We start from the raw sequence: 27,047 nt of genomic DNA, 5'->3' as shown, positions 1-27,047 counted from the left end.
AGACGCATGTTTATGCTGCTGGACTCTGGGTGTTGCCCTAGGGCCCTGTATGACCAGGACTGCAGAGGCTGGGACTTCTCCCTAAACTCTCACCAGCCAGTCCTCTTCCCAAGGTCTCAAGAGTGCTCCTGGCACTGTCACCATTGGTGGCATTCCTGCTGTGACTAAACAACGCCTCGGTGTTGCTCTCCAGTCACATTTCTGAATTGGAGGGTCCCCCAGAATCCCTGACTGCTGGGCCATCTCAGCCAGATTTAAGGTTTTTAGTCCCCTGTGAGAAAATGGAGACATGAGTTGACGACTTTCAGGAAGTTGGGCTTGGAAGGGGAAGAAAGAGAAGGAAAGTTGCACTGTCCAGAGTTAGGCTTGTTTTTCATAAAGGAGTGCCGGGGGTATGTTGAAATGCCGGTTGGGAAGGCTCCAGTGAGGAAGAAAGGTTGAGAAAACCCAACAGAGAGGGGCTGTTGAACTGAGTGAGGCTCCTAATTCTGTGAAAGTTGACAGAAACCCGAGCCCAGATGAGCAATTGGCCTTACGGAGGAGGAAAGACATTTCTTCCATTTGACTGGGAGGAACAGAGGGGCGGGTGGGTACAGGAAAGTTCACAATTTCAGGGCAGGAAGTGAGAAAGTGTTCAGATTTCTATTTTATTGTAAAATAGAAGCCAAGTTTGTTTGCTAAGACGGAGTAGAGGGCAGGGAAGTGGTTGAAGAGACTTGCCAACGTTTGAAATGCCTTCTGTGAAGAATTAAAGGGAGAGCTAATTCGAGACCGTTGGGATTGCCCACCTGAGCATACATTTCTAGTTCCCCTTATCCCACTTGTTGTGGTTTTCTCCAAGAGCAGTTACCAGCCTGGATGTGGTTGGTCGGCAGATAATGTACAGGTGTGTGGAGAAGTCTTGATTTGCTCACCGTTAGAGCTTAGCTAGGTGGGTGTGTGGAAAGGAGAGGTGAGAAAGGGAACTGAACTTTTTTGCAGAAGAATTTTGACGTCTGATTTAGACAGGAAAGAAAGTGGAACGAGGGAAACCTAATAATTTGGAAAAAATAGAAGGGTAAGTACACCAATTGTGTTATCTGGTGAAAGAATAAGAATAACAGAGTGGAAAGGAATAGAATTTTGGTCAGAGTGAAATATATGTAACTTAAACACAATTGCATTTTCATTATATGAAGCATACGCAGAGGCCATGAAAGCCTAGACATTAGGGTGTTCTTAGCCCCTCTGTTGCTCGTAGGCAAAGAGTTTTGATTTGCAGTCTCATATCTCAGTTCAAATGTCTAATATAAGAATACCTGGAGTTTATTTTTCAGAACTTCATAAAGATGGTTACTCAAGTGTTAACTATACATACACAATACCAATATGATATATTAACATCCTAAGTATTAACTTCAGCCTGTTTGCATTACAGAACCAATGCAGTCTTAGCCACATGAAGCTAAGAGAATCATCCTCGATCTGGTTTCTTGCCTTTAGTGATAATTGTGGCCCTCCTTGACTTCTCTGGCCTGTTCTTATCCCATGAAACTGTGCGCTGAACTGGTCATTTCCTCGTATCAGTTCATTTAATAAATACCCTTCTGTAGAATGTTTCCATTTCTGTTTACCATGGCTCAGTTTCAGGCTTTGCTATTAGCAGCACACAACGGAAAACATGTGATGTTACACTATTCCTATAAGTCAGAGTAAAGTACCTTTTCCATCACAAATGAGGAAACTGAGCCATGGAGGGGATTAAAAACACTCACAAAATCACACTTTGCAGGGATGTTGCCTCTGATGACTCAGAGTGGACACACTCAGCCATCACTCTGTCCTGAATTTTGATCAGTTGTATTCTCTGACCAGCTGTTTCTCAGTCTTCAAGATGTGTCTTTCTCCTTCACAAAACTACACGGATAGGACATAAGGTTACGGAAACTGAGGCAAATAAAGCAAGCAGAATGGTGTGTGGCCCATGGCAGGCACTCGGCCATATTAGTTCCCTTTCCTGTCCCCAAATGCCACCTGCACCAGCGTTGTTTTTATAAAGCTCAGGAATGGCATCACGCTTTTAGTGAGGTGTGCAGGTGGCTGCTTCTCTCAAACGTCACTACACTCTTCTGCCCTGTGCTGCCAGTGAGAAAGTAGAGAAAAAACTTGAGGATTAAAGAAAAGTGGAAAAGCCTGCAGAAGAAAAGAACATGTTGGCAAGTCTAGGGGCAGATACTAAACCATAGACACCATCAGAAGTTTCCACTTCAGGAAGTTAGTATTGATCCTTAGGGCTTTTTGGTTGCAAGAAACCGAAACCCAATTCAGCCTGCCTTACGCAATTGAAAAAAAAGCAATTTATCGGCTCAGAGAACTACAGTGTTGGATGCACAAGCTTACCATGGCATTGGGACCAAATCTTGCTCCTTCCATCTCTGGTTCTGCTTCATACACTGCCCCCCTCCAACCCCCCAACCCCGGGTTGACTCCATTCTCAGGCAGGCCCTCATGGAAGCAAAATGGCGGCAGGCACTGGAAGCTTGTAGCTTACGTCTGTTATCCCACCCTTTCTCCTCGAAAAGAGGAATCTTCTCTTTCCAATAGTTCCAAAAGTATCCTAGAATTGATTCTTAATGACTTTGACTAGGTCGTGTTCACAGCTTTGAACCAAATACAAGTGGACGTGGGATGGAAGTTGTGAATGTCCAGGCGTGGGCTTGGAAAATGGACACAGCTTCACTACACCTCATACTCTGAGAATGGGAGAAGGGTATTCTCATGTGAAAAAACAAACAAACAAACAGAGTACTATTAGAAGAAGGAATAAATGGTTTTACCCAACCAGTAGGCTTAAAACCAGCAAGTATTCCTTAAGAAACAAAGCTTATATGTATAATCAAAACCCTCTTGACCTCATAATATGTAGCTCACCTTAGAATGTTTTACCGAAAAGAAAGTTTTTACATCATTTTTGAGCATGAATGATGTAGTTGGACCATAGAACATATTAAATAAGAAAATCAGAAGGTTTGGTCTTCATAAGGGAAAAGGCTTCTCTCTGCCCAGATGGAAATACCTAAAATATTACTTACGAAAGAGGTTTTAACATGTTATTCAAATGAAACTTGGATCTTCTTAGCTTCCACTGCATCATTTTACCTGAAAGGTTTGTGTAGCGAACTTGCAGATCGGATTATTATGGGATGTAATGAGTTATTCAACCCATTGTCCTGCCCATTGTAGTGATGAGTAAACATCGGCGTGGATTAAGAAGAGAATTGCAGTTTCTCCATATGTGTGCATCTAACTATTACCAGTTTTTCAGGTACCTACGAGGTTGAACAAAATATGGAAGCTTAAATTTTCTGCTTTTGTTTGCTTGTTTTCTGAATATAGGCTACCTTGTAGAAACTTGCCGAAACAGTGGAATGATCCCTTTTCTCAGATCAAGGACTTTTGGTTCTATCAGGCTTTGAGAGGCTCAACTTGTCAGACCCCTAGTGACTCACAAGACTACTTTTTAACTGCTATGACAGGACATCTGTACACTGTAAATTTGAAACTGCAGGGGTAAAAAACAAGAGCCTTGATGATTTGTCTTAGGAAGTACAAAAACCCAATCATTTCTTATTGCTGGATTGTCTTGAGTTCAGTGGAATCAGAGTTTTATGAAGCATGTAAGGTTTATTGGGGAAATAAAGTCACAATTGAGAAGAAATTGACAGGATTTTCCTAAGTCATGTTTTTCTTCTCTGTCTTAAAATATCAAACCTTAGAATGATAGAAACTTATGTCAGTATAGTAGTGTTGCAAAAGTTGCTAGTGGATCTAAATCAAATTTGCTTATGAAGGAAAGAACTTATTGCAAAAGCTACAGATGAATATATTTGTCCCAGATTTCTATAAGTTCTGGCTGTGTAGCCAAACCCTGTGCAGTGTTTAGATCAGTTGGAATCATAACTGTCGTGCCCCAAGGACACAAGACAATTTTGTCTCTTAGATACTGGTATTTTCATTGAGTCTCCAAAAAACCAAATTACAATAAATCTTTGTGGGAGGCCCCTATTTCAACCTCATTGTTAGAATCACCAACAAGAGTAGATTTAGGGGTAATTACCTCTGAGGTAGACCTGAAGAGAGAGATTGTAGAAGCACAGATAGAAGATGACACTTGGAGGCTTTTTTTTTTTTTTTTTAATTTTCACCTTCAGCTCCATAGTCCTTGAGGACACCTGCTTCAAATTTTGTAGACAGTGGGTCCCTCACTGCTAGAAATCAGAATGCTTTTTCATATTATTCATTTCATTAAAGGCTTATCTTGAATGTTAAGTCAACTAAAATATCAATACTTTTAACCACCAGAATGTTTCAAAGTATTCTCATGAACTAGAATCAGAATTGATCAAAGACTAGCTCTATTGTGCAAGCACTGAGAGCTTTGGTGTAATAACGTTGACAAAATGGGTTTACTGTTTAGAGAGGAGTAATCACTGCTATATGACCAAAAAAAATTTTTTTTATTAATTAAAAAAAATGAACAGGCTATTATTTATCATTGCTATCAATATAAAACTTCATGTTATTCCACCCATAATTATATAGTGTTTTGTAATGCTTTAGGATAAATTGTTATCAGAAGGTTCTAAGACACTTAAGGGAAGCAGGCAGCCTGAAGCCATATACCCAATGACACCCTATAGCTTAGCTACAGAGGTGGCACTTAGCTTCAGGTCTTTCTGCTTGCTTTCTGTTTATCTGTTTTTCCTTCTGCTTTTCTCTCCCTTCCCCTCTTCCTTCCACCCTCCTTCCTTACTTCCTTAAATTTCCATTTAAAAAGCACCCGAACCCCTTTCTGGTTGTACTCTCCTTTTCAGTCATAAAATTGAAGTATACTATTTAATTTTAAATAGCTTAACCTCCCCCCAAATTTTAATGTCAAAAAACAAACCCAAAGAAATGTAATTCTAATTTAAATATTGAAAGTTTTTAGGTGGAACCTGATATGCTAATTTTTCTCCTAAGCAATTTCTATGTTCAACATTTTAACTCGCAACTAGGTGCTTGTAATAAAAGTGGTGACTATTTCAAAAATACAGTAAACATAGATGTGCATTCATTAAGTTTTTATATAAATACATATATAAATAAATTGTAGACACAATCAAGAAATCAAGCCTTTCAGGGTTATCTATTGCCATTGTTTCTTATGCATTGAAGCTCTCACCATAGCCATTACTATAAAACGTTCCCTAAGTACATAAAGGCTCTGATCGTTAAGATTTTTATTGCCAGCCACACATACAGAGCTGCAAATTGCCTTGTTTCAGATTTATTATGTATTACTCCAGAAATTCTATAAAGATCAAAAGAACTGATTACAATGTTGACCTTTGCATTAACTCATCTGAATTTAAATTCAAGTGTTTGATTTGGGAAAATAAGTCCATTTATCATAGGTCTGCTACTGAGGGGATTGTGCAGCCCTGATTGGGAGCGCTGAGACCAAATTTATTTATTGAGCGTGGGCTTGAAAATTGTTTGTAGGACAAGAGGAACAAAAGTTTGACCTGCCATTGTTACAGTCCGAGGGGAACAATGTGGACATTGCCCTTTTCAAATTTCAAATAGTCAGTCTGTTTCAATCTTGTTGATAGAATCTCCATGTATTAAATTGAGCAAATATATACTGTTTTAAAAATATAAACCACTCTCTGATTTAAAATTAATGATCATTCTTTTACTGAGAGAAATAACCATTTCTTCAACATAGAGGTTACATTTTGGAGGAATATTGAGATGCTTCTCATTCTGAAATTGGCCTTTATATTATACTTGAACTCTCACTTGTCAACTTTTTGTTTTCTGAATTACTAAGAAAAAAACTGTTTGTAGTAATGTCTTCCTATGTAGAATTATGGATTTAATTAACTTTCACCTATTGAACTATTCAATTTTCACCACACAAAAATTCTAAATTTTAACCCATTCACTCACTATGCCCACATTCACTGCCCAAACTGTCTATGTTGCCCACATTGATAAACCTTCTGATCTGCCTTTAGATGGGCAGAGAGTTCTAGAAAGTGATTTGATAAGGGAAGGGGTGATGGCATTCAGCACAAGGCATGGGCTTGAATCTGTCCCTATACCCATGCTTTTTGATAGCATAGCTTCATAACAATGTGAAAAATTAGGGTCCAGCACTGTTAAGTATAGTGATGATGGACATGACTTGGCCCATAGTGACCTGAAGAGCCAATTGGTAAAAATGCATACGATGTGGGTTAGGATTTATGCCCAGCTTAATGCTTAAGGTTCAGCTCTTCTGCTCTTCGTGGTGATTAACCCTCCAACCCAAGTCACTGTCAGAACGGAGAGGCCAGGGTATTATTACCCATTTGCTAGGTTTCAGTGGGCAGACTGGAAACAATTACAGTAGACCCTTGATATCTGCAGGAGATTTGTCCTGAGACATTTGTGTACTGCAGATGGAAAAATGTAACATAGCATATTATGTTCCCTATAAAATCCATTCCAGTAAAGTAAAACTAAAAATATTAAGTATCTCTTAGGCCATTAATGATTCTGTAAACACAAAACCAAAGTATAAAACTATTAAAGTAAAATTTGCCACCAAAATAAATTTCATACCACATAAAAATATTATTTAATAACATTAACCCCAAATTTATAGAATCTGCAAGTCGTAAAGGGTATTGGTGTAATGACATTTAGAGATAACACTGAGACACGAATTCTCAGCTTTCTTGCTGTGAACTTGCTCCATGCATGTGATTCACATTAGAACTGCAGCAGAATCATGAATGACTATCACGTGCCTTTTGGGACTCTAGAATAAATTATCTTGCAAAACTTCTTTAGTTCAATTTTTTTTAAAGGATGTAGACTTTTCAGTTATTGATACCTACACGAATCCATCTAAGGCAGAATCAACCTGTTTTATGATGAAAAGGTAGGGCTAAGATAATGCTTTTGTACTTATTTCATCTTTATACAGTCTGAAATTCGAGGGTCCTGGTAAGGGAGAGGTAAAGTCTTTGTGAGTATAATCCAGTGTTTGTCTGAAAGAAATAAATCTGTAAAGTATTTAGGTATTATAATCTGATTATTGGGGTTTTTTTAAGTTTTCAAATTTTTTTAAATTTTTGAAATTAAAAATAAATTTCAAGGTGAAATTTTTTTTTTTTTTTGAAGACAAGTTTTATTTGGGAAGACTTTCTAATTAGGGTGAAATTCTTGAAGAAAGAAATTCCTGTGTCATTGTCGACTTGAAATTATTGAAATTATACAAATTATTAAATTAGTGGGAAAGTTGTATTTACCAAATTAAGCATTTCCTTTTTTTCTTGTTTAATTTAAGTGGACATTTAAGTCCTAAATGATTTAATTGTACTTTGCTGAATTTGACCGTTCTGTTTGATGTAGTTTCATGTATGGTGGTGATGATTATTTTATTTCCTATATTTTAGTATTTTGAGTAATGTCAAGATATTATAGCAGTGAGAAGGTAGTGTGGAGGCAATGAACAGGGTTTTTTAGAGAGAGTACTTGTGTTCAGTACAAAGCAAATAGCCTTATACGTTCTTTGCCCATCTCAAACCTCTTAATTAATTTCAAGTTAGCAAATATATATTGAATGCCTACTATGTGCCAGATACTGTCTTCAGTAACCCCAGGTACAAAGATTAATTGAAACAAGCCCTACTGTCAAGGGATTTGCTATCTATCAGGGTAGGCATGTACTTAATCTAATGTGGCCAGGTAAGTGCTTTATTAATGGAATGAACAAAGGGCTGAGGAAATTCAGAGAGAAAGAAAATGCCAAAAAGGACTCCTTTTCTTTTCTTTCTAATCTCTATGAAAATGATCTAAGAACTCAACTTAGCATGACAGAATGCTTTTGATGTAACGGATTTTAGAGAAAATACTGAATTTTTTTTTAACATTAGAAAATTGAGGGCCACGGACATAAAGTGATTTATCAAAGCTCATACATCTGTTTTTTTGTTTTTGTTTTTTTTAAGCGTAGTCATTGATTAAGGATTTACTGTACTCATAGAGGCTACCATTTAGGCTAATAAGCCTTCCTAATGACTAGAGAGCAAATAAGTTCAAAATTGTATAATTTTGTATGCTTCCATAATTGCAATATGATTTGAAAGAAAGAAGAGAAAATCTGATATAAATAAAGGCTGATATAAGTGAAGAATACACTAATTGAGCCTTATGTGTAGGTAAGGTTTGGATAGGTGGAGAGTATAAGAGGCACAGTGCAGATAAAAGAAAATTGAAGTATGAGGCTGGGATGAATTTGAAGTATGAGTGACAATTCCTGGCACGAAGTCTTAAATATTCATTGTGTGTGTGTGTGTGTGTGTGTGTGTGTGTGTGTGCGCGCGCGCGCGCACGCCTGCTCTGTGCCAGAGTGTTGTGCTTCCTGTTTCCCCATGTTTTCTGTCTCTTTAATCCTTACAGATAACCTGTGAGATCAGCATTAGGCCCAATTTATGGATGAGACTAATTGAGGCACAGAGGAATTAACTTACTTAGCTAGGTTACATAGTTAATATGTGGGAGAGCCAAGATTACTTTATCTTGCTGCCAAGTACTCATTCTTTCTTTCTTCCATACCCTGATGTTAGTTAGATGACTCCCAAATGTTCTCATGTGTGAGACTAGAAAAATGCTGTTACTGCCCAGTAGCCAAAAACAAATAAATAAACAATAAAAAATAAATAAAAATTGAACTTCATGAAGATAAGCTAAGAGGGATGATAATGAATTTTTTTGGATATAATGAGTCTAAGGTGATTCTAACATTTCCAAAAAGAGACATCTAAAGGGTTCCTGGAAGAAGGGGATTAGTTGTTGGAAGTATGGAACATTAGATGAGGAAAGGCTGTATATGTGTGATCAGTCAATAAAAAGATGATGATAGAAGCTAGGAGAGTTGATGCACTTTTCCAGAAAGAAAGTATGTAGAGAAAAGAAAGGCAAAAGATATGACTCTGGAAAATTGGAAGAGAGTTTCAGTTGGAAGAGATAAGTGTGTAGGTATGATGGTTTTGTCTTAATGTTTGGCAGGGTTTTCTTTGCTTTTGGGTTTTTGTTTAATACTGATGCATCATTGTTATGAACCACCAAATTTTATTATACTTTAATTATGTCTACCTTCCTCTGTAGTCCAGAAAGTTTTTCATGCCTGATGATACACATGTGGGTTTGAAATTCAGCTAATTGTATAAGGAGTCATAGTGATTAACCATACAAACAGAAGGTTCTGCAGGGTTTGCACTAAACCATGCAAAGAAAGAAGAAAGGGGGTAAACAGTGAAAAGTAAGTAATTTGGGGAAGGAAAAGAGGTGGGTAAAGGGATAAGGAATAAAAATTTTGTAGGGCTTCTCTGGTGGCGCAGTGGTTGAGAGTCCGCCTGCCGATGCAGGGGACACGGGTTTGTGCCCCAGTCTGGGAAGATCCCACATGCCACAGAGTGGCTGGGCCCGTGAGCCTGTGCATCCGGAGCCTGTGCTCCTCAACGGGAGAGGCCACAACAGTGAGAGGCCCGCGTACCGCAAATATATATATATATATATATATATATAATTCTCTTAAGAGACCTGTGAGGCTGTTATTACTGTTGCCCTTTTACACAGAAGTAAAAAGAAGTGAAGTGACTTGCATAGCTAGAAAGTGACAAAGCATGCATTTGAACAATAGTATGACTTTCAAATCCACACTAACTTCCAATTATTGAATGCCAAGCTGAGCTAGTAACTGAGGCAGGTGTCTGTAATATCCTAAGCTGAGTGTAGTTAGTACCTTTACAGCTGGTGTTACAATAAATACTGTGCCCCAGCCAACTGCGTGGTCACGTGACATCTGGTCACCCCGTAAGAATTGTGGGAGAACCAATACGGCCCAGGTTTAAAGAGGACAATTAATTGTTGCTTAGTGCAGGTGGTGGTGGGCACAGAGGGTACCAGTTGTGAGCTCTTATTTTCTTTAGATATCCTGAATTTTTTTCACAAATTATCAATAGTTTAATAAGCAGAAGAAGCAGTTTAAAGCAGAATTTCATTCTGAGTATGAAATGTGGCCTTGTTTCATATGGACCATTGAGGTCCTGATCACTAGAAAGGACATGAGTAGTTTTTAGTTATAAAGCTAAGAATCTGCCCAGTTAATAATCTTTTTAACTTGCAGTCTGAGGTTTCTGATTTGAGAATTGAGTAATGCTTGCTCATGTTTTTATGGCTGCTCCTACATTTTCAAAATGCAAGTGGTGTAGAATTCTTTTTCTTTTAGTATGGCGAGAGGAAAATCCACTGTAAAATCTGTAAGAATCTTTTTGATAGATCTTACTTTGTGTTCATTGAAATATTTCCGTATATAGTTAAAAGAGCACATTGAGTTTTCCCACTAATTATGTTTTATTCCCACTGTCATTTACAAAAGATATATATCTGTATTCAATAAGCAAGAGCTTACTGAAAACATGTGTACATAGGATTCTGTTATATGTGATTCAAAGCAATTAAAATATCAGCCATGGCCTTTGTTTGAGATTTTCATGTAGGTGTCCAGGTAAAACATAAATACTTAAATCAATAAGTTAATACTGTTTCATTTTTTATCTACCATGTACCAGACGTTATGCAGTGTGGGGGAGAAACAAAGTTGAATAAGACATGATTCCTAGTCCCTAGACGCTTATAGTCTGTGGGAGGGTTAGATAAGTAAGCAGCTAATTAAAACACAATGTAATAAATGATGTAAGTACAGTGCTTAGGATATAGAGAGGTTGCTGGGAGCCCAAAGGGTGATCCTTATGTCATTATGGACACAAGTACATAATAATATTATTGGACTTATGTAAGATACAATGAAAGGAACCAAGGTACATAGTGTCAGTTTTTAAATGAATTCATTAAGATATTAATATGCGTCACCAAACTCATTCCTTTGCACTGCTAAACAAGGCTTGCCAAGTTATGTGACGTTATTCTCTTTTAAGAAGAAGTATTTGTGAGAACTGAGATATGAGTCAATAAAAAGTAGCTTTTTCTCTTCATAAATATATTGTCTTGGTCAGCACCTTTGATACTGTTTATTATCTGTGGGCATCCGTATGCCCAGGACCGACATTTCCACGCGAGCCCTTTCGGTGTTATCCACCCACGAAGATTGACATTTGGATTCGCTGCCATACATATTTGCAGAATCAGTCAGGGTTTCCAGTTTGGCCTTTTCCGTTTCCACTCAGTCTGATGCCTTTATTCAGAAAGAAACTACCCTTCTATTGATTCTCTATCTTGCCGCAGGGTTTTTAATTTTTTCTTTTCCTGCATTTGGTTTCAAGCTTTTCATTTATGCTTATGACAACCAAATTTTGCATGCTGTGAAAGCATTTCTTACGACCTCCCCACCGGTGTTTTTCCCCTGTTGCCCTGCCTCCTTCAGTAAGGTAGAGCACAGTGGTCCTCAAACCTCAGTGAGCGTCAGAATCACTAGCAGGGCTTGATAAGACCCAGATGGTGGGGCTCCACCTCCCACACGTTCTCAGGCTGTAAGTTTGAGGCTTGAAGCCTGAGAATTTGCATTTCTGACAGGTTCCCAGGTGATGTTGATACTGTGGGCCTGGGGACCACCCTTGGACAACCATGGCAGACAGCATTGCTTTTCAAAGTGTGGTCTGGGGGCCCATGGGAATCCCCAGGACTCCTTCAAGGGGTCCACAAGGGCAAAACTGTTTTCATAATAATACTAAGAAACTATTTGACTTTTTTCACTTCATTTTCTCAGGGGTATGTCGTGGTATTTTCCGCAGTCTCCAAGCAGTGAGTTATAGATTCTTGGATTTAAAAATTAAGGCAGTTTCAATTCCAGTACAGCAGATATCCATAAAACAAAGGCTCTGTGGAGTCCTCAATCATTTTCAAGAATATAGAGGCTGAGAACTGCTGGCCTAAATAAATGAGCACAACGTCTTAGAATTAAGGTCATGAAGACACGGTGTGTTCTAGCTCCTTTCTGCTCTCCCATCTCCACCAGACCATCTGTCCTTGGACACACCGATCTCTGTTCTACTCCTTGAACATCTCTTCCCTGCTTCCGGGCCTCCATATGTGCTCTTTCCTTTGACTGGGGATGTTCCCACCTCTCCTCCCCTTGGCTTCACTGCTCCATCTCACCCCTCAGGACTCAGCTCAGCTGGGGTTCCACTTCCCCACCACCTTCTCCTTCTTTATTTCCTTCTTAGAATTTACCAGCAATCTATCGCATTCTTGTATATATATTTTTTTTTCCATCTTTATTGGAGTATAATTGCTTTACAATGGTGTGTTAGTTTCTGCTTTTTAACAGTGGATCAGTTATACATATACATATGTTCCCATATCTCCTCCCTCTTGCGTCTCCCTCCCTCCCACCCTCCCTATCCCACCCCTCCAGGTGGTCACAGAGCATTTGACTGCATTCTTGTATATTTGTTTGTTTTTAGTTCAGTGTGTCTTTCCATGCCATCAATACTCGATCCTCCTCAGCTTTGTTCACCAGTATATATCCTCTTCCTCAACCCAAGACACACTGAAAAGGCTCAATATTTTCTTTCTTTCTCTTTCATATTTTAATTTTATTGGAGTAGAGTTGATTTACAACCTTGTGTTCGTTTCGGGTGTACAGCAAAATGATTTAGTTATACATATATCCATTCTTTTTCAGATTCTTTTCTCATATAGGTTATCACAGGATACTGCATAGAGTTCCCTGTGCTGTACAGTAGGTCCTTGTTAGTTAGTTGTTCGTTATATATAAACATCTGGTTCCTTTACTCAGCAGGAAAATAATGTAAAGGCTCAATATTTTCTTATTGAGTAAAGGAACCAGACATTTTTGGACTAAAATACTGGCTCTGCTATGTGTGAAGCAGGTGGTCTTAGGTGGTTTCTTTTCATCTCTCTAAGCCTCATTCATGAGCCTGAGATAATAATTAGAATCTTGCAGCATTGTGAGCATTAGAAATACTGTCTAGGCAACTTCTGAGAGTTCGGGCCACCTAGAAAGTGCTCAATCAATGTTTGGTGATATCAGTCACAATGGATACTATTTACATAGTACATACCGGGTTCATCACAGAGAAAGAAAAAAAACAATAAAAGAAAAGACAAAAGAAAAGAATAAAACAAGTGCAAGTATCCCTGCATTTGGATGTGTTCACATTTCAATGGAGTGTGCTACTCGGCAGGCATTCTAATTGTGTAGCCAGTTCCGCAGAGTTGGGTTGTAGTGACCTTATGTCGGTGTTTCACAAACTACCCATGGGAGAAGATATTGTTTCAGATTCCATGGTGTGGTTTAATGTCTATAGAGCTCATAGTTAATACCATGGGGCAACTCAAGAAGTTAGTTGTATCTAGTCTCTTAGTTATATTGATGCTTAGATGCCACCATTACTTTATGGATAGCTTCCTTCTAGAGTGAGTTTAAGAGCATATCCTGCCGTACTCTTGGAATATATGCTAATACTTGACAGCCTCCTTTCTGTCTATGAATTCTTTTAATAGTGTGCTACCCCAGGAAGGTAATTGAAGACAACTTCTTTTTTCTGGAATTCTTTTTTCTTTGTTACTTTTGACCAACTTGAGTAAAAGTGTTCTAGGAATTCATTAAAGGTAGTAATATCATCTCTTTCATTTTCTGTATTTTAAACCTTGCGAACTATTCTTTATGCAAAACACCTAGTAAATTATATTCATTTTTCAGTTGATTCTCCGTATACTTCCTACCAAGTTTTGGTTTTTGTACTATTTAATTTTATGAAATGGTATTAGAATGGTTTTAGTTATAGAGATGGCAACATGGCTTCTAAGACAAACTATTCAGGTGTTTGAAAGATTATAGTATTTAACCTGTTTGTGAATTCTTCCGAATATATACCAAGTTGTTTTATAACTATCATAAAATGCTAATCAGCTGTAGTGAACAATACTTATGCTTTTGACTAATTCAACACATGGGTCAGTAGAGACAAATATACCAAGTTCTGTTGGTGACTGACACAATGGTAAATTAGACAGTAGCCACTGCTTTCCAGAAATATATTTTCTTGTAGAGGACATAAACATATAAATTTTAACATGATGCAGTCTGTTAAGTGATATAAGCAAGATGCAAAGAAACACAGGTATTCCAAGTAGAGAGAGAAATTACTTCTGTTGTATGTGGATCGAAGAATCCGTGTGTGTGTGTGTGTGTATGTGTGTGTATGTGTGTGTGTGTGTGTGTTTCTGTGTGTGTATGTTTGTGTGTTTGTGTGTGTGTGTGTTTCTGTGTGTGTGTGTGTGTGTGTGTGTGTGTGTGTGTGTTTGAATTGGAGCATGGGAAGAGATGCATTCCCTTTATTACTTCAATAGCATGAGTTCAAATGGTTTGCCGGTTGCCAGTTCGGGTTTCCTTCAGGCCCTTAGAATCGGCCAAAAACAGCAAATCAGCTATAAAACATTCAATTTATGGACCATTATTATAGATAAGATATTTAACTCTATTTAAACTCATGACCTTTCCGCTAGTTGAAAAGCATCAGAAAAGCACCAGCTTATGTAGTCACTAATAATGTCTTTGTGGAAATTACTGAATTAAATTTTGTGATTTAGACTGGCTACCTTGTGGTTTTCACTTAATTTGTAAAGTAACTCTTCTTTATAATTTGATGTGTTTTGTATATTAAATATGTATCGGCATTTCCTATATGCTCGTGAGAAACAATTGCTCTGTTGTTTCAAGTAATTCACTGAAAAGAGTGATTGATGCTGCCAATAATAAACATCTTCAATTGCACCATCCCCCTGCATGCACACCCTTCATGCACACCCTGCATGCACACCCTCCTTGCTCCCAACTCCCAGCAATCCTACAAAAGCTCCTTATTCTTGCTTACATCTATTGTAATATTTATTGTGTCATCTTATTATTGAGATTGTATCTTGCATTAGACCTTGAGACAATTAATACAAATGATGATAGTTACGAGGTACTGATCTATGTGTTTTAAAGATTATCTCATTTAATTCTCGTAATAGCTCTATAAAATGGGTACTACTTTCATACCCATTTTACAGATGAGGAAGTTAAAGCAGTCATAGAGTTGGAACATGGAGGAATCAGGCTTTAGAGCCCAGGCCATCTGGCTTCATACCCCATACTTTTAATCATGATGATGTTCTTCTCCTAAGAACTACTCTATACTGGAGAAAAAGAGAAAATTGATGAAATCCATAAATTCTAGTTTATTATTTTAAAACCTTGTGGATGATATATCCCATTGTGACCAGTGCATCGGACAGCAAGAATTACTGATAAGACTTCATATTGCTTTGTTTTCTAATCTTATTATAAAAGTGATGTTTTGGCCACAATTGATTTTGTAACCTGCAGACTGAAAAATATAATACGTTACGTGGAATTTTGCTATAAAATAGTGAGAAAGCTTAAACTAGTCAAGTACTTAATGCTTTATTACTTGCTTATGGATCACACAGAAGGATTTTCATCTATTCTAGTGTAAGGATAATTCTTCTATCCATGAGTATATTAAAGGGTTGATGTCAGTTTGTAAGTCTAGTGGGGCAGAAGTTTAATACTTGGGCCAAAGAAAATGGAGCACCTTTATTTACTCCATTTGATATTTCTTGTGAGTTTCCACTTATTAGTACTGGGTGTGGGGAAGGAGCGTGTGGGTGGGGATGCAGGAGTCAGGAAGTGAAACGGATTTGCCCATTACTGTATCTCAGTATCAGGTCTGTTTCTAACAAATGCTTGGTCTTGCATTTCTTTTCCCCCTCCCATCTGCTTCTCTCCAAGAGGAGTAGGGAGTTTATGTGCCCTTGGGGTCATGGAGAAGATTACCTTTGGTCCATGCATCGTTCTCCTGTCCATGCAGTACACTTTGGTCCTTGCTGATGTCTGTCTAGCTGTTGTGATCTGAACGCAGGCACCTCATTCACTTGTATAAGTCTGGTCCTGTTTGGCGTTTGGAGGTACCATGCTGGTACCCATAACCAAAGCCCATGCATTCCAGCCATTTGTCTCTGATCTCCAAGTCTCTGTGCTTCTTTAGGTCCCAAGACTGCTCATCCACTGGTCCCGCCCCCCCCCATTAGTTTACCAAAACTCCTGGATCACCTGTCTAGCACACTCAGTCCATGGGGAACCAGTAGCCTTCTCTCAGGCTATCCATCTAGCTCCCTCCTTCCACCAATGCAGCTTTCTACTTCTGTGCCAGTTTGGGCAGAGTGCCAACTCAAATGTGGGACTCTGCTGGAGACTTGCCTCCTTACCGGCTGTGCCAGAGCTAAGCAGATATTCCTCGGTTCCCCCATGCTTGTCTGCTCCTACCCCTCACTTTACCCTACGTGAGTGGGGGCAGTTCGAACCGTGGTTTCCGTCTTACCCCCTCCTTCAGCCTCAGTTCTCCTTTCCATGCTCTGCAAGAGTGGGAAGGCAGGAGCCTCAAGGCCCAGCCGTCACTGGCAGAAGGGCTTGCGTCTTCATGCTGCAGGTAGAGGAAACTGTTCTTGCAGCTCACAGGCTCTTGATCCTAGGAACCCAGAAGCAACAGGGATTGGGATTTACTGAAGGTGAAAATACAGCAACTTAAAATATGAAAATACCTCCTCTTTTGTTTCTTTTTATTATTTTAATTTGAGGCACCCTTTTCTTTTTTGGTTGTACCATTTATTTATTTATTTATTTTTATTGAAGTATAGTTGATTTACAGTGTTGTATTAATTTCCACTGTATAGTAAAGTGATACAGTTATATGGATAGATACATTCATTTTTTTATATTCTTTTCCATTATGGTTTACCATAGGATATTGAATATAGTTCTCTGTGCTATATAGTAGGACCTTGTTGTTTATGCATCCTATATATAATAGCTTAACATCTGCTAACCCCATGAGGCACCCTTTTCTTATGGACTCCGACAATATCAGCTAGTCAGGATGTTCTAGCTCAATCTGTGGAGACTCGAACATAGACTATTTTACGGAATGAACCAAATTCCTAGATTTCTGAAACTTTATTACCTATCCAGCTTTTATTTCCGTCAGACTTCTGCTCTAGCTGGGCTTCTTCATTTTCAGTCTAAATACTCTTTTGATCCACACCTCATATCCGTGTTTAGCATATAATTTCCCTCCTTCCATCAGCTTAAATTCTTCCCATTTCTAGCACTCACCTTTAGTCTCTCTGCCAAAAAACTCATGTGCTAAGTCGGGCTTCAACAATTTCTCTTTTTCGAACTGCTATTGCAGTTATAACTAAATGCACACAGTTTAGTGGTTGTTTCATCTTTATTGGTTTATATATTTTGAGTTTGTAACATATTAGCTAGCAGGGTTTGTATTATGCAGTCCTTTAGTATCTTCTATAGCACTTAGCAGAGTACTGGGCGTGATGAATAGATATTCAATAACTCTTCTCTTGTGGATTCCTGACCCACTGAACGGCATGTATTTTTTGATTTGTTTTGTTTTGTTTTAAGAATAAAGGTAGCATTTAATGAATACAATCAGCAGTATTACTTTTATTATCATTGATTAGGGATTGGGCTCGGTGCATGTAACAAAATGCCCAAATAATGGTGTCTTGAACGAAAGAGTGTTTTGCTTTGTTTCTTCTTCATGTCATGAGAAGACATTTGATGGCTTTGTTATCCAGATAAAGGATGGCAGGGTGGAAACCTTTGATTCTTTTGATCTTTCACTGCTAGTCAAAAAAATGGGTGTTGTTGCCTGCATCCCGGGCAACCTGAAGTACAAAGAAGGGCACAAAGTACATGGCAGCTAGTAAATTCCATTGAAAGAATTTTCCTTAGAAGTTCCACCACCCAGTGATTGACATACTTCTTATTGGCCAGACCTTACCTCACATGACCATCTCTGGCTGTCTGATTGATTTTATGATGCAACCAGAGTTAAGCTAGATATTTACTTCTTTCAATTTAAAGCTAATTCTACTAACAAATGTCCCCCAGATATGAGGGTCTGACTATGTGATTTTTTTACTCGAAATATATATTGGCCAGAGGATATTGAAGGTTACAGGTTATTATTTGTGATTTGTGTAGCCATTCATTGAGAAAGATAGTATGTAAGATACTGAGATATTCTGTTATCTTTAACTAATATTTGATTTGTTTTTAATTAATTCATTCACTCATTTATACATACCTTAAAGAATAGTTTGCAAATGCTTGTAGTTGTGATCTTTTTTCTTCTCCTCTCAAGTCACAGTTACGCGGGTTTGTTTTTTAAGTTATAGACATGTTTTAGTGCAATTAACAGTATAATAATCAGAACTTCATTACACGAGACTGGGTGGTTGCCTGCATCTTTGCTTAAGGAGAACAGCTTGTAGAATATAATATCTTAAGTGTTTTATTTGCTAAATATAAACCATATTAAGGTAATCAATTTTTAAATGTGGAGACTATCAGCGTTTTTCTTATAAATTACCATCAGTGTATCCTTGCTATTCTTAGAGGCAATCTTTTAAATATCAAAACCAGCTGTAATTTTTCTCTTTTGATATAAATTAAAATTCCATATAACATCACTGTCAGCTTAAGGTAGGAAGAAATAAGCTAGTTTATAAAAACAATTTGAAAAATTTTAAAAACCACGCAATTCAAAAGGTCATATGCACCACTGATAATGGTGTGATAAATTATCAAATAATTAATGTGGAAAGAAAGTAATTTTAGCTCCTGAAATGTTGATCATGTCTTCCAGTATCAGAATAATTTAAGTAATTTATAACTAAGCACTGAAAAGTTTTCCTAGTCTGCTTATATTCCTAAAGTAAATTTTTTAATGTATGTGGTAGGGTTTTTGTTCAAAAAGCTATCTTAATGATTTTTTACTTTATCAGTCGTGTTTGCTGATTATCATAATCACCTTCACTGCCATGTTACCCCCGACCTCTTATACTACGAAAAAAAAAAAATTATTTTTACATGTACCAAGCTTTTCAAGTGTGTTATAATTCTCATTAGGAATGGGAATTATTAAGCATCTTTTTTGTTTTTTAAGTCTCTTCTTTATATAATAGACTCTGTATACGTAAGCTTCAAGAAGGAAACACTTTCTGGTTTCTATTTTCTGTATATGTGACTCCCTTTTTTTTTGCTTTTTTAAGCTTCTGCAGAATTGCAAGAGATGGGAGGATAGGCTTCAAAACATCCATTAGAATTTTTATTTGTTGTTTGAAATTTCTTTAAATAGTTGAACATTATTTTTAAAAGCGTTATGAATGTCCGGGGAGATAAAGGGATTTTTATAAACAAATTCCCTGGCAGGAGCTGCATTACGTGCTATATATTTCAGGCTAATAATAAGGGCTTACAGTGGGTCAGTGTGTCATATCCCAGTAGTGTCTGGTGAGATAGAGGGTTATCTAATATGTCAGCTAGCTAACCCTGTGAACAATTTTTTGAGCAGGCAAGATAATGGGACTGAATTCTGAAATGAGGGTTGAAATATACTGGAGTATTGTCACATGTGAGAACAATAACTTTTTAAAGTAAATGTAGTCACATTTTGATGGCATTAGGCATATTTGATAATGGGGTATATTTTAAGTGGATAGATTGGGTAGAGTATGAAGAGAATCATATATAATGGTATGTTTAAATAGATAAATTTAAAAATCACAAATTCTATAATGCACAGGAGGTTTTTATTAATAGAAAGCTGCTGAGAAAAAAAGGAAACTTTTTTCTTCTCTATTATGATTACTAAATTAACATAACCTAATACTAGTAAGGTTTCAACTTCCTCATTGCAATTTTAAGTTTTGAATATAAAGTTACTTCTACCCAAACAGGGGTACAATGATCTAGAAATCTTTCAAATTGTTTTGCTTTACTGTGTTTCCGGCTAGTATCTTCGTAAACCATCATATAAAATGTTAATGCCTTTTTAAATCACTAATTGTTTAAAAGGTTTTTATTTCAGTCTTTCTTTGCATTTCCCTGCATTATACACTTAATTTTGAGAAAAGGTTTGTGTGTATGTGTGTAAAATGAACCTCAAGAAAATGCTTATTTTTAAATGTAGATGTGAATTGCTTGATGTGAATTGAATAAGATAATCTACATTCATACTCTTATGGCTTATAAATTCAAATTTTAGAAGATGTATAGATTTGGAGTATAATCTAAGTATGTTGCAGTGGGATGAGATTATAAAGTTTTTTACACCATCTTGTGCACATTTTGTTTATTACTTTGGCATTTACTCTTATAAAAGGCAGATCTTTATGCACAATGGATTTTGTATAAACATCTGTGGACCTATCCTTATTTTCTTGAAGCCTATGGTATTGCAAGCATCATGAATGAGTGATTTAAGAAGGCTTTGGTCAGCCAGCAGAGGCCACTCACAGCTTGCTACTAAAACTAGATGGCAAAGTGAAACTCTTTCTTTAATCACTATTGGCCATCATTCCGAGCTGGTTAATTTTTAGTTCCTTACTCAAAAAAAAAAAGAAAAATTACCGTGGAGTCGTGAGAAAAAAAAATTGTTGCTGTATATGTATTTTAATTATGTAGTGATTAATCTTTCTATTAAAACATTTAGATCATTCATTATTTTGTAGGCCAGAAATGAGAATTTATGCACTTAATAATTAGAAGTATTATTATTCTAATAGGCCAATAATTCTAAATTCTTAATTATTAATGCTGACTTATTTTAACTAGGAAAAAGCTGTTTAAAGAGAAGATTTAAAACAATTACACTGTTTAGTTTTAGAATGAAAATAGAATTGCTAATGTTGTCATATATATACACATATGTATGTGTGTATTTTTCCACACCTCTATCAGCTTAGTATAATTCGCATTTTGAGAATTCTTTTAAAGAGATATATGTGCTGCTATTACTTGAAAATGTACTAAGATTACTTCCAGATTACCTGAAGTCTGTCTTCAGTCACTACTTCATGTGATACTGGCAGCTAAAAGGTTAGCATCTTCCCTTTGACTTATACGCTTCCTGCCAGAAAGAGTAATCCTCAATTGAAAGGATAGCCTTGTGCTTCTCTGTGCTTTATTTCCTGTGATTTTTTGATTCTTTATAAAACCTTTCTGGTTTGAAGGTGTAATCTCACATTTACATTGTTAATCCGCTTTTGAAGGAAAAAAATAGTCCAAGTTCTCAAATTTTCCAAGTTTCTTCACATATTCTCATCATGAAATGTTTACTCCTCTCTAGTGCGATTTTTAAATTTCTTTTACTACTTTGCCTGCAATGACTAGCGGTGGAGCCATTTGTTATTCTTGTTAGTCTCTCCATAACATGGGCTGACAACCCTGTTTGAGCTGCCATGCTCACTCTTGCCTATATTTATAATAGCCCTGTAGGTTACCCTGAAGTTACAAGTAAAGACCAGAATGTCCTTGAATGTATATTTCTAGGCTGAAGATTTTCCAAGAGTGTATTCTAGATTCAAGCCAGCATCTCCTATGGCAAATCCCCAAATACAAAAAACACTTGTTTTGATGTATTGTCTCCTTTGTGTGGTCCCCTGTAGGGGAAACTTAGTAAATTGTGATAGAACAACGTAGGTTCAAATCTAGCTCTGTTTTTAGTCTTTGTAATCTGGGTGTGATGTGCCCCCACCTCAGTGGGTGTTAGTTTCTTCATCTAGTGTTTGAGGATAATGATGTCTATTCACTTTAGCCATCTTGCCTGTGAAAACTTACCTTATAAGCAGGAAAGACTGATAAAGAATAGGAGTGTCATCATTAATCACAAAAATATTTCTACAAATTGTATTAATTCTTGATGTGTCATGGGTAGTCATTATCACACTTTTATTGTTGGGTTGTTCATGCTTACATCCTTCCAAGAAGGGTTAAAAATTGCATAGTAAAAGTATAATGGAACAATGTGGAATCTTTAACCTTGACACCCAGGTAAAAGTCATCAGATTCACTCACTGTCTTGCATCTACTACAATATAATTTAGATAACATGAAGGCTATGAATAGTAGATGCTGCATAGATCCTAAAAAGAGGTTTTTTTCCCCTAAAATCTTACCAGGGTGAGCTCTGCTGATAAGAGCAAGATTGTTTATGAATATTGGTATACTTAAAGATATGAATAATGATGAGAACTTAGTACATCTTTCTGTAATGTTATTAGATTTTATAAAATCCCAAACATTAGCACATGAATTATTTACTGATCTTTCTTTCTTTAAAACAAACAAACAAACAAAAAAACCCACCTTGGAATTAGAGGGGTCCCTTAACACAGAACTTTATCATTATATAAAAAAGATTAGTAATATTTGTAACAATATAACTAATCAATGTAACAATCAATGTAACGATACAACTAAAGTCACCCAACTGAATGGGAACCATATACCACTCATTATATAGTAAATTTAAGCATGATTTTATATACACAATAGGTAACTAGTAAATATTTGTTGAATTGTATCAAGCAGAGCAGTTTGGGGTTTAGAGCAAGGAACAATCAACTACTGCATCAGGAGCTGGAGAGAAGGATCACAGTGGAAAGCAGGGATGAGATTAGAGAGGGCTTCAAATGCATTTCTCATTAGTTTTAATTTTGCTTTCAGTGTGGAGCTATGGATGGCTCTGGAATGAGAAAATCGACATGTTGAAAAGCAGGAAAAGTAATTTCTACTTTTTTGTATGTTGTTTTAGAAGTAATTCTAATGTTATTTTCTTGAATGCTTTCCATCCCCAAATAAATTGTGCCTTTTGTGAATCATGACCATTCTGTAATATTAGATATGAGAATAGGTGACACAATGAAATATTTTATTCATTCTCCCAACTATCTTGTACGAAATTTTTAGAACACTTATGTAAACTCAGGTGCCCTCATTTGAAATACTTCTGGAGAATCTTTCTTCATTCTTCTGTATGTGATTAAAAGATAGACATTATTCACATTCATTTAACAACTATTAATTAAAATCAACTACTGCAAAACATTTAGAATATGATTTTCTTGGGCTTGTTTTTAAATGAAGATAATGTATAGACTAGCAACTATAGTAAGTTAGTTTCCTTCCACCTCTTTGCTTTCCTTTCCTTACTTCTTACCCCCAGGGTTTAAAGTCCTGTTTTTAAGCCTCTTGCTGTTGAGTTGTTTTCCTTAATATCTGTCACATATATTTGACTGACACATTTATTGAATGTACCGGGGGTGAGGGGCCTTCATGCAGAGCCTTCTAAATTTTAAAGGCTTGTTTCTTTCTTCAGAGAAGTTGAGTCAAATTAATAATGGTCCTTAGAGAAGCAGGAAGCTTCTGGGTCTTGACAAACTGGCAGGGAGGCTCAGACAATGTCTCGCTGTAGCCTGGAGGCCGGGCGGATTTGATTGACCAGTTCTCACAAAACTGAAAGGCCTTCTTTTGAATGGCAGCCTGCCACCCTAAGTGTTTGTCAGTGTAGGCACTGAAGCAGAATAGCATTTGGAAAGCAAAATATAATTGTAAGTGAGAGAAAAGTTGGAGGACAATGGCTCTACTAGAGGCAGAGAAGAAAGGATGATGGTTTCTTGTGCTTCTATGGAGACATAACATCTCCTGAATTTATAGAAGGAATCTTATTCATTGAGAACATAAGTAGGATATCATTCATGTTGAACAAACTCATTATTAATCTCATAAGACCGTTGTGTCTCAGGTAAGTTTACCTGATATGGGAAGTAGTTCATTCAACCATCTAATTATAGAAGAATGGGACAAGATGCAGTGGGTTTGGTAATAATAACAAAGTGAAAATGAGGTATAAAACCAACTGTTCTGTCTATCTTTGAAGGAAAGTCATAAAATCAGTGTTGATAAGTCAGTGATAGAAAAAATAAGAAATTTCTTTTAATGTATCTAATAAAACTGCTAAAGATATTTTGTCATTGAAATCATTTGGCTCAATTTCCCTTATATTGGTACTTATTGACCTTATGAATTTTGATAGTGGTACTTGTACAGCTGTTATTAAGTTTTCGTCTAGTAACTACTACATTTCTGATTTTCTAAGGTTGATAACTTGATTGTAAATAACCATAGTAAAAACTGAGATCCATGTGATCTTTTAGCATTATAGTTTATTTCACAATCTAGTAAGGCCAGAAGTTGACATAAACACTATGCTATCCAGAGACCATTCATTCCTATCTAACTTTGAGTTTATTTTTTTAATTTAATAATTTGCATAATAAACATGGATACTGAAAAGAAATATGCCTACTTTATTTAGGATTGTAGTCACTATTGACGTAGTAATATTTAACAAATGAATCATAAAAATTCAGGGCATATAGTGTGATGTTTAAGATTCTTATCAGTAAATATTGGCTAATTATATAAAAGATTGTTTCCAGAGTTTTAACAAATAACAAGAATTGGATTGTGGAGATACTATTTCTCATGAAGAACAGAATACCTGTTTCTTATCTGACCTTTTGAAATAAAATCTACTTTTTCTAACAAATAACTTTTACAACATGAATATCTTATGGGATATTTAAAGAGTTATGATTTTTTTTTTAATTTGTGATTTCTTTCTAAGACATTTCTGTAATACCTGGAAGGCATATTTTTTGGAGAATAAAATAATCACCATACTTAATCATTTACTAGAAATTAATACTTTGACCTGCTATTTTAAGTTGCTTCATTTCATTTTTAGAAAGATTAACCCCGAATTATAAATCTTTAGGAAGAATTCTGTAAGAATGTTTCTTGACATTTTATAATTCTTTGAAGTATCTACTAATAATCAATCATATTAAATACATGTTTTCAAGTTTAAAAAACACTGAAACTCCAGTATAGCCCTGATTTCCATAAGCTGAATTCTATACTAAGATCTCACCCTCAGATTTTTGGTAAGCATGTCTAGTCACTAAAGTTGCAAAAGATTCCTGTTGTTAAAATAGTTCACTCCTGAGGCAGGCCAGTGTCATTGACCCTAAGATCATCATGGATGGATCTCAGTGTTTCTTTATTTCATTTAAAAAGTTCTAAATTATGCCTCTTTACATATCTTTAAAAGTAAAACCAAAATTGACTTGAAATAACAGTGAAGGATATTCACCTCTTTTTTTTAAAAAAAGGGCCATGTACTAGGTGAATAGGTAGAGTCATTTAAATATCTACATTTGATATTGTAAATCTTTTGTGAGTTATTTACAGCAGTTGAATTGAGCTTATAGTTTCTGTATATGATTTCTGAGAAATACATAGTATGATTATTTCTGACTAGATTGAAAGCTTACATTTGTATTGTGGTATATATTAGTTATAAATTCTGTTTTGTTGTATTCAGTTGCATTGTTTTCATCAGGCAATTTATCACATGGGTATATGTGAAATTCCTTCATTTATTAAATTTCAGATTACATATTTCAAGCCAGAGCAAGACTTAAACATTTTTCCATAAGTATAGCTGCAGGTAAACAAGCAATTTTAGCCCTGAAAATAGCTTCTGCTTCTGTCAACACTTTGTTTATTCTTTCTCTGAGATAAAAAGTTCAGTTTTCTGATATTTGTACCAAGATAAAGTCAGTAAACAAGATTAATATAGTGTGGAAAAGGTTGTCAGCAGCCCTGGCAAAGGAAATAAGTTGCCTGTACATAGAACATACTGTAAACTGAATAAAAGTGTCAGGTCCACCATGAGATAATGTGATCATGAACCTCTAACAAAGCATGACATAGGCGCAGTCGGCTTTTCTCATAGCCACTGTGTAGACAATGGATTACTATATTCCAGGGTTACCCACTGGAATAGCATGAAAACCTCATTTTGAGATGAATGCAGGATGTAGTCCTGGAGTTGAGCCACATGTTTACCTGTGGTGCTCAAACCATAGGGTTATTAATGTCATCATCTGTGCACATTTGCAATATTTGCATTTCTTAGAGTTTCAGTGTGTGCTGGCATCCACGTTACCCAACTGATACAAGACAAAATAACATTTTTGAAAATGTTCGTTTCTTCTGAGGGGTATTTGTTGCCTCATCATGCCTTTTTGGATTCTATACGTTAAGTAGCACTTCTATAATTACAGAGGGATTTTTTTTTTAATACAGCGGAGCATAATGTAAAGCCTTTTGCTGTCAGTTTATGTTTCATCAGTTGTGACGGTGGATTCATGCTGTTTTTATGTTCCCGTTGAGAACCCGCTATAGGATAGGAAAGTTGTGACATTTTCTTTAAAAATGGGAATAGCTTGCAATATCAAAAAAGTTGAACCTTGAATTCTTTCTCAGCTTTTTAATTTGATTTAGAAATAAAGGAATAAAATTTTTTCTCTTAAGTGAAATTCCATTTTGTTCTATGTAAATACACAAATAATTCCTAACTTTATGGGAAAACTATAAAAAGGACTACTCACTACTTCCTTGACTTAAGTCTTTGTATGCATTTTTTCTGAAGTACAGTTGATTTACAATGTTGTGCTAGTTTCAGATATACAGCAAAGTGATTCAGTTATACATATATATATGTATATATTCTTTTCCAGATTCTTTTTCATTCTAGGTTATTACAAGATAATGAATATAGTGCCCTGTGCTATACAGCAGGTCCTTGTTGCTTATCTATTTTATATACAGTAGTGAGTATAGTTTAATCCCAAACCCCTAATTTGTATGCATTTAAAATGTGTGCATTATAATACATGTTATTTACATTTAGGAGTTAACTACAAACATGTTGGTCCTAGGAAATATCATCTTCTCAACACTAATCTAATTAAGTAAACCTTTTTTTATATACAGTTAAATATATTTGCAGTTGTCCAGTATTTGGAAATGAGAGTCAGTGGTCTAGTTCTTAAGAAAGATTTTTTTTTTTTTTCTGTTATGAAGGTACTTTTTAAATAGTCTTAAAATTCTAGCTGAGGAACTATGCTAGACTAAAACAAATAGCACATTGTTACCAGGAATTAAAATATCTTTTGGTCCATGCAGTTGTGTCTTAGGTTTTGAG

At 36.2% G+C, this 27,047-nt stretch overlaps 1 protein-coding gene across 1 annotated transcript in view; it reads left to right on the top strand.

The window, feature by feature from the left end:
• GPATCH2 (G-patch domain containing 2) overlaps nucleotides 1–27,047 on the top strand; it is a 172,774-nt gene that overhangs the window by 72,328 nt on the left and 73,399 nt on the right. The gene's annotated exons all lie outside the window — the stretch shown is intronic.

The sequence above is a fragment of the Globicephala melas genome, chromosome 1, assembly GCF_963455315.2.
Source record: "Globicephala melas chromosome 1, mGloMel1.2, whole genome shotgun sequence".
Lineage (NCBI taxonomy): Eukaryota > Metazoa > Chordata > Mammalia > Artiodactyla > Delphinidae > Globicephala > Globicephala melas.
The sequence above is the reverse complement of the archived record's forward strand: the minus strand, read 5'-3'. Positions and strand labels throughout refer to the sequence as shown.